Below are 6,000 nucleotides of genomic sequence, written 5' to 3'. Positions count from 1 at the left end.
CAGATTTAACCTACGGAAGGCTGCTGGACCAGACAACATTCCTGGCAGGGTGCTCAGGGACTGTGCAGAACAGCTAGCAGATGTCTTCACTGACATCTTCAACATTTCCCTGAGCAACGCTGTTGTTCCTTTGTGCCTCAGGACAATCACCATCGTCCCCATCCCAAAGAAGTTCACATTGTCCTGCCTCAATGACTCGTCCCGTCGCACTCACACCCATTGGAATGAAGTGCTCCAAGAAGCTCATCATAAGGCACTCAATCAAGACCCAGTTACCACACTCACAGTTAGGACCCCCTACAGATCACATATCGTCCAAACCTCTCCATGGACGATGCCATACACTTACGTAAAAATGCTGTCCATAGACTTTAGTTCATCATTCAGCACAATCATCCCTCAGCACCTAATTGAGAAGCTGAGCATGCTGGGACTAAACACCTCCCTCTGCAACTGGATCCTGGTCTTCCTGACTGGGAGACCTCAGTCAGTCTGGATCAGGAACCACACTGTTCACTGGAGCCCCTTGGATAGTGAGGACAGCTGAGAAGATCATTGGGGTCTCTCTTCCCTCTATCATGGACATTTACATGTCACGCTGCATCCGCAAAGCCAACAGAAGTGAGGATAACCCCACACACCCCTCACACATACTCTTCACCCTCCTGCCATCTGGAAAAAGGACGACCAGACTGTCTAACAGTCTAACTTAAGATACCATGAGTTTAAAACATTTGTTCAAAGTTACAATGAAAAAGTGTCAAAGGTTGTGTGTTTTTTTTAAATGCAAAAGATAGGAAAAGAAGTGTTAGTTGTGTTTCCTGAATAAGTAGGTCTTCAACCGCCGCTTGAAAATAGCCAGTGACTCAGCTGTCCAGACCTCTAGGGGGAGGTTAATTCCACCACCTTGGTGCCAGAACAGAGAAGAGTCTTGTAGTAAACTTGCCTCTTACCCTGAGAGATGGTGGAACCAGTCGAGCAGTGCTGGTAGATCGGAGGGTGTGGGGTGCAGTGCGAGGAATGATGAGGGCTTTGATGTAAGAGGGAGCTGGTCCATTTTTGGCTTTGTAGGCCAGCATCAGTATTTTGAATCTGATGCGTGCAGCTACCGGAAGCCAGTGGAGGAACCGCAGCAGCGGGATGGTATGCGAGAACTTTGGCAGGTTGAAAACAAGCCGGGCAGCTGCATTTTGGATCATTTGCAGAGGACGGATTGCGTTCATAGGTAGACCTGCCAGCAGTGTGGACAAAAATGGCCAAATCCTTCTAATGTTGTAGAGAAGAAACCGACATGAGCGAGTGACATTAGCAACATGAGAGGAAAAGGACAGTTGATTGTCCATGGTTACCCCAAGGTTGCGAGCTGTGGCTGAAAGGGAGATCAGATCATTGTGCAAGGATATAGCAAGATCATGACCTGGGGATGAATCACCTGGGATGAACAGCAGTTCAGTTTTGCTAGGATTGAGCTTTAACTGATGAGCAGTCATCCATGATGAAATTTCTGCCAGACTTGCTGAGATCCGGTCAGAAGCTGTGGCATCTGAGGGTGGGAAAGAGAAGATAAGTTGTGTATCATCAGCATAGCAGTGGTAAGACAACCCATGTACAGGGAGAAAAGAAGAGGACCAAGTACTGAGCCCTGTGGGACGCCAGTGGAGAGTCTGCGTGGAGCAGATGTCACTCCCCTCCATGTTACCTGATATGAGCATCCTTCCAGGTAGGAAGCAAACCATTCCCAAGCTGATCCGCAAATCCCAAGACTCTTGAGGGTGGATAAGAGAGTCTTGTGGTTGACCGTATCAAACACTGCTGAAAGGTCAAGGAGGATAAGGATGGATGACAGTTTGGCTGATCTAGCAGCATGTAGCTTCTCAGAGACATCCAAAAGGGCTGTCTCTGTGGAATGAGCTGCTTTAAAGCCAGACTGGTTGGTGTCTTGGAGGTTGTTCTGTGAGAGATAGACAGACAGTTGATTATATACAATGCGTTCAAGAATTTTTGAAAGAAATGAGAGAAGTAATACCGGTCTGTAGTTACTGATGTCTGATGGATCCAGAGCAGGTTTCTTTAGGATGGGAATAACCCTTGCTCTTGAAAGTAGTTGGTACCTGATTTGTAAAATCTCTTCTGCTGCCACAGTTGAGAAATGTGACAACGAAGGTGTAGGGGAATGCATACTCTGAGATGTAAATGCAGTCGGGGCTGAAATGAAGATCCGGCAGATTTCCTCAATCTTCTCCTGGTAGAAAGAAGCAAAGTCTTCTGCAGTCAGGGATCCTCGTGAAGGTGAAGGTGGAGCCGGGGGGGTTGAGAGAAGAGATGATGTTGTGGAATTTCCGAGGGTCATGTGAGGAAGCTTCTAGCTTTTTCTTGTAGAAGGAAGTCTGGGTAGAAGTCACATCTGAGAAGAACTTGACAAGAAGTGTTCAGTAAAAATCAAGATCTGCATCATGTCGTGGCAGTCGTGGCCTAATGGTCGTGGCCTAAAGAGAGTCTGACTTGTAACCCGAAGCTTGTGGGTTTGAGTCTCGGGCCGGCCACAACTGAAGTGCCCGTGAGCAAGGCACCGAACCCCCCAACTGCTCCCCGGGCGCCGCAGCATAAGTGGCTGCCCACTGCTCCGGGTGTGTGTTCACGGTGTGTGTGTTCACTGCTGTGTGTGTGCACTTTGGATGGGTTAAATGCAGAGAACAAATTCTGAGTATGTCACTTCACTGTTTTAAGATTTCTTCCACTTTCTCTCTGATGATCTTAGCTCTCTTCGATTGTTGCACAGCACATCTGAAAGCCAAGGAGCAGAACAAGAAGTTTTCTAGTGAAGTTTTTTTAGTGAATATAGGGCAGAGGAAGTCCATAGTTGAGGAAAGAGATGAGAGGAAAGTATCTGTGGCTGAGTCTAAGGGTAGTGAGGAAAAAGACTTAGGATCAGGAAGGGAAGAAAGAGTGCCAGAAGCTACAGATGATGGGGAGACAGAGTGAAGGTTGCAGTGGGTAAGAGCGAGGGGGTGAGAGGTAGTTTTAGGTAGGATAGGTAGAGTGATGGTGAAGGATACCAGGTGATGATCAGAGACGTGTAGTGGGTAGCAGTCATGTCTGTAGCTGGAGAAGGACGGGTGAAAACCAGGTCCAGGACATTGCCTCCTTTGTGTGTAGGGATGTAGGTGTTGAGTGTGAGGGTGAATGAGTCGAGAAGAGACAGGAGAGAAGATGTTGCTATATAAATAATATGCTAATGTCACTAATGCAGAGAAAAGACGACCATATTGTTAAAGCTCAACAAGGTCTTGTGGGAAAGGATAATGTTTTGACTAAACAAATGCATGGTGGTGATTTGGTTATTGCCTATTCTGATCTGATTTGGGATGTAACTTTCAAAACTGCTGTTTGTGTATACATCTTTCTCATTCTTTCTCAATGCATTACAGTATGTTATGCTGTATGTGTACCATATTGAAACAGCAGATAGCAGATAATTCAACGATCAATGTGGGATGTTCCCGTTGGCTGTCATGGTTTCTGAATGTCTCTGCTTCAAACCCAAGTAATATTTTGCATAGAACTAAATTTTAAGAAGAAAACCCGTGATAAGGTTGCCTTATGGAATGGAGCTAAAACCAGTGTGAGTGAGGTGAAGTTTCGATGACAGGTAAGATTCTCTGAGGGCCGAAGGGGAACAACCTAAGGCAGGGCTTCACCGACACTGGGCACCTGCCCAAAAATGGGAGGTGTGATCTGTATTAAAGAAGTGATGTGATGCTGCATCAAAGAAAATCATCAAAGGGGGGACTGTAAGAAATTACAGAAATTGCACCCAAATTCCACTCCAAGGTACACATCTAAATAAGCTCATTCCTAAAAAGGTTTAAGTACCATAAGGTAATACGTTTAGGACTCTAAACGTATAAACTTGATTCAATTATAAATATGGAAACGGCAGCAGGACATCAAGAATCACCATGAACAAAGGGTTTACGTGACCGCGATTACCATTTAAAGTGACCATTTGGTTGATAACTGTAACAATACCAAGCCAAGGTCTGCGTGACCGTGATTACCATTTAAAGGGACTATTTGGCTGATAACAATTGTAACAATAACAAGACAAGGTATACGTGACCGTGATTAACATTTAAAGACATCTGGCTAAATAACAAGGTGTGACCCAGCCATTTGGGAGACACGCTCAATACACCTTCAAAGCAGAACCTCATTTAATCTACAAAGAGGATAACAGTATAAAATGCGTGAGCAGGATTTGCTCTGGGTTCTTACGGACTCCGACGAACCCAAAGTTCGTCATGTATTTTGTCACTGCTATGCTGGAATAAACTTCTTGTTCTTCATTAAGATCTTCAACATCATCGTCTTATTTTTACACAGCGCATTTTTATTTCTTACAGTTCTGAATTTGCATTAGCATGAGGCTAATTGTCTACATAAACAAGGTCGCTTGTGAGATACATAACATTAGACTGTAACACTGTAACATCAACTGTAGCTCCTCCTATAGTGAGAAGGCTGAGTGCGGTCCGGAGGAGCTCTTTCTCTCCGTAGGCTGCGGTAAATGCAGTAACCCGCACCGGCAGAGAAAGCGACGAGACCCGGGGCACAAGCGATCTCGCCTACAGTCCAGCTCTTCAGGCCCAGCAGAAATCCTCTTACAGCCATCGTGTCTGCGGAAGATGTAGCGTTGAGTTGAGTCATAAGTTATAGTGTTGTGATAATGGAGACGATGTTTATCGGCGAACAAGCAGTGTTTTAATTTAAACTATTATCACTATGGAGCCAGTTTAAATATAAATAAACAATTATACAACAACAAACACGCAGATGACGTCAAAGATGGACAGGTTCAGGAAGGTCGCGACCCCACGTGGTATTGGCTGATGATGATGAAGATTATTATTATTATTATTATTATTATTATTATTATTATTATGTTTGCATTTGTAACACATACACTGTAATACATTACAGTTACACTTATATATTAATATATACTTAATATATTAATAATACCCTTAATTAGTTAATATACTTTATTATTAGTTATTTTAGTCTATTGGTTTATTTATTTTATTAAAACTTAAAATAAATATATATTTATAATAATAAAGAACATTTGCTTGGACTTTTTTTAGTTATATTGATTAGTTCAGTTTTGCTGAATGGTGAATTTGAATGATATAAGAATTCATGAAGTTTGAAAGCTGAGGTTATTTAATGCTTTTGCATAATGCAAGGCAATGAAAGGTGCTTCAATTCCCATAGACCGTTGTTGTGCTAACTGTGTGAAGAGGTTTGTAAATATGCACACCCTACTCATAAATGCAGGTCACTGACTGTAAAAGAAATTGAAAATAAATAAACAAATAAACAAATAAATAAATAAAAATCCAAGAATCCTTTGTCGCCATCTGCTGGCAAAACGATGGGATGACATTAAGTCATCTGTCTGATCTGTTAAACACGCATGCTTCTGTGACTGCCTGACCATTTCACCACCTGTTTTAATGAACTTCGTCACGCTTGCATACTTCCTGACTGCAACATTCACAACTACTAAGTTAACAATTCAGTCTCAGCTCAAAGCCTAAATGATACATCATCGTTCCTCTGCACTTTCTGCTATCAAATATGGAACCTTTTCGACCAAGCCAACCCCATTGTATTTGTTTGATTTGGGGATATATTTGCTGTGACCACATGCCCTTGTAAAAGCCATTTGACTGTGATTACTGCGGGTAAAATGTAGACGATGTAAAAAAAAAGAAAAGAAAAGAAAAGGTTATTAGACTTGTTTATAGATAGAGTTTTAGATGGAATTATTGGTCTGGTTTTGGTTGTGATTTAAGAAATCTGAGCAAATGGGTTCATTATTCTACCCACTCAGTATTCTGTTTTAATTTGTATGAGTAATGGTTTGCTGAAGAAAATGAACTACATCATACATAGCTACCTATTTAATTACTTTAGCATGTGAGAGAATAGAGAAGA

Source organism: Tachysurus fulvidraco, chromosome 12 (genome assembly GCF_022655615.1).
Source record: "Tachysurus fulvidraco isolate hzauxx_2018 chromosome 12, HZAU_PFXX_2.0, whole genome shotgun sequence".
NCBI lineage: Eukaryota > Metazoa > Chordata > Actinopteri > Siluriformes > Bagridae > Tachysurus > Tachysurus fulvidraco.
Note: the sequence above shows the minus strand (reverse complement) of the source record.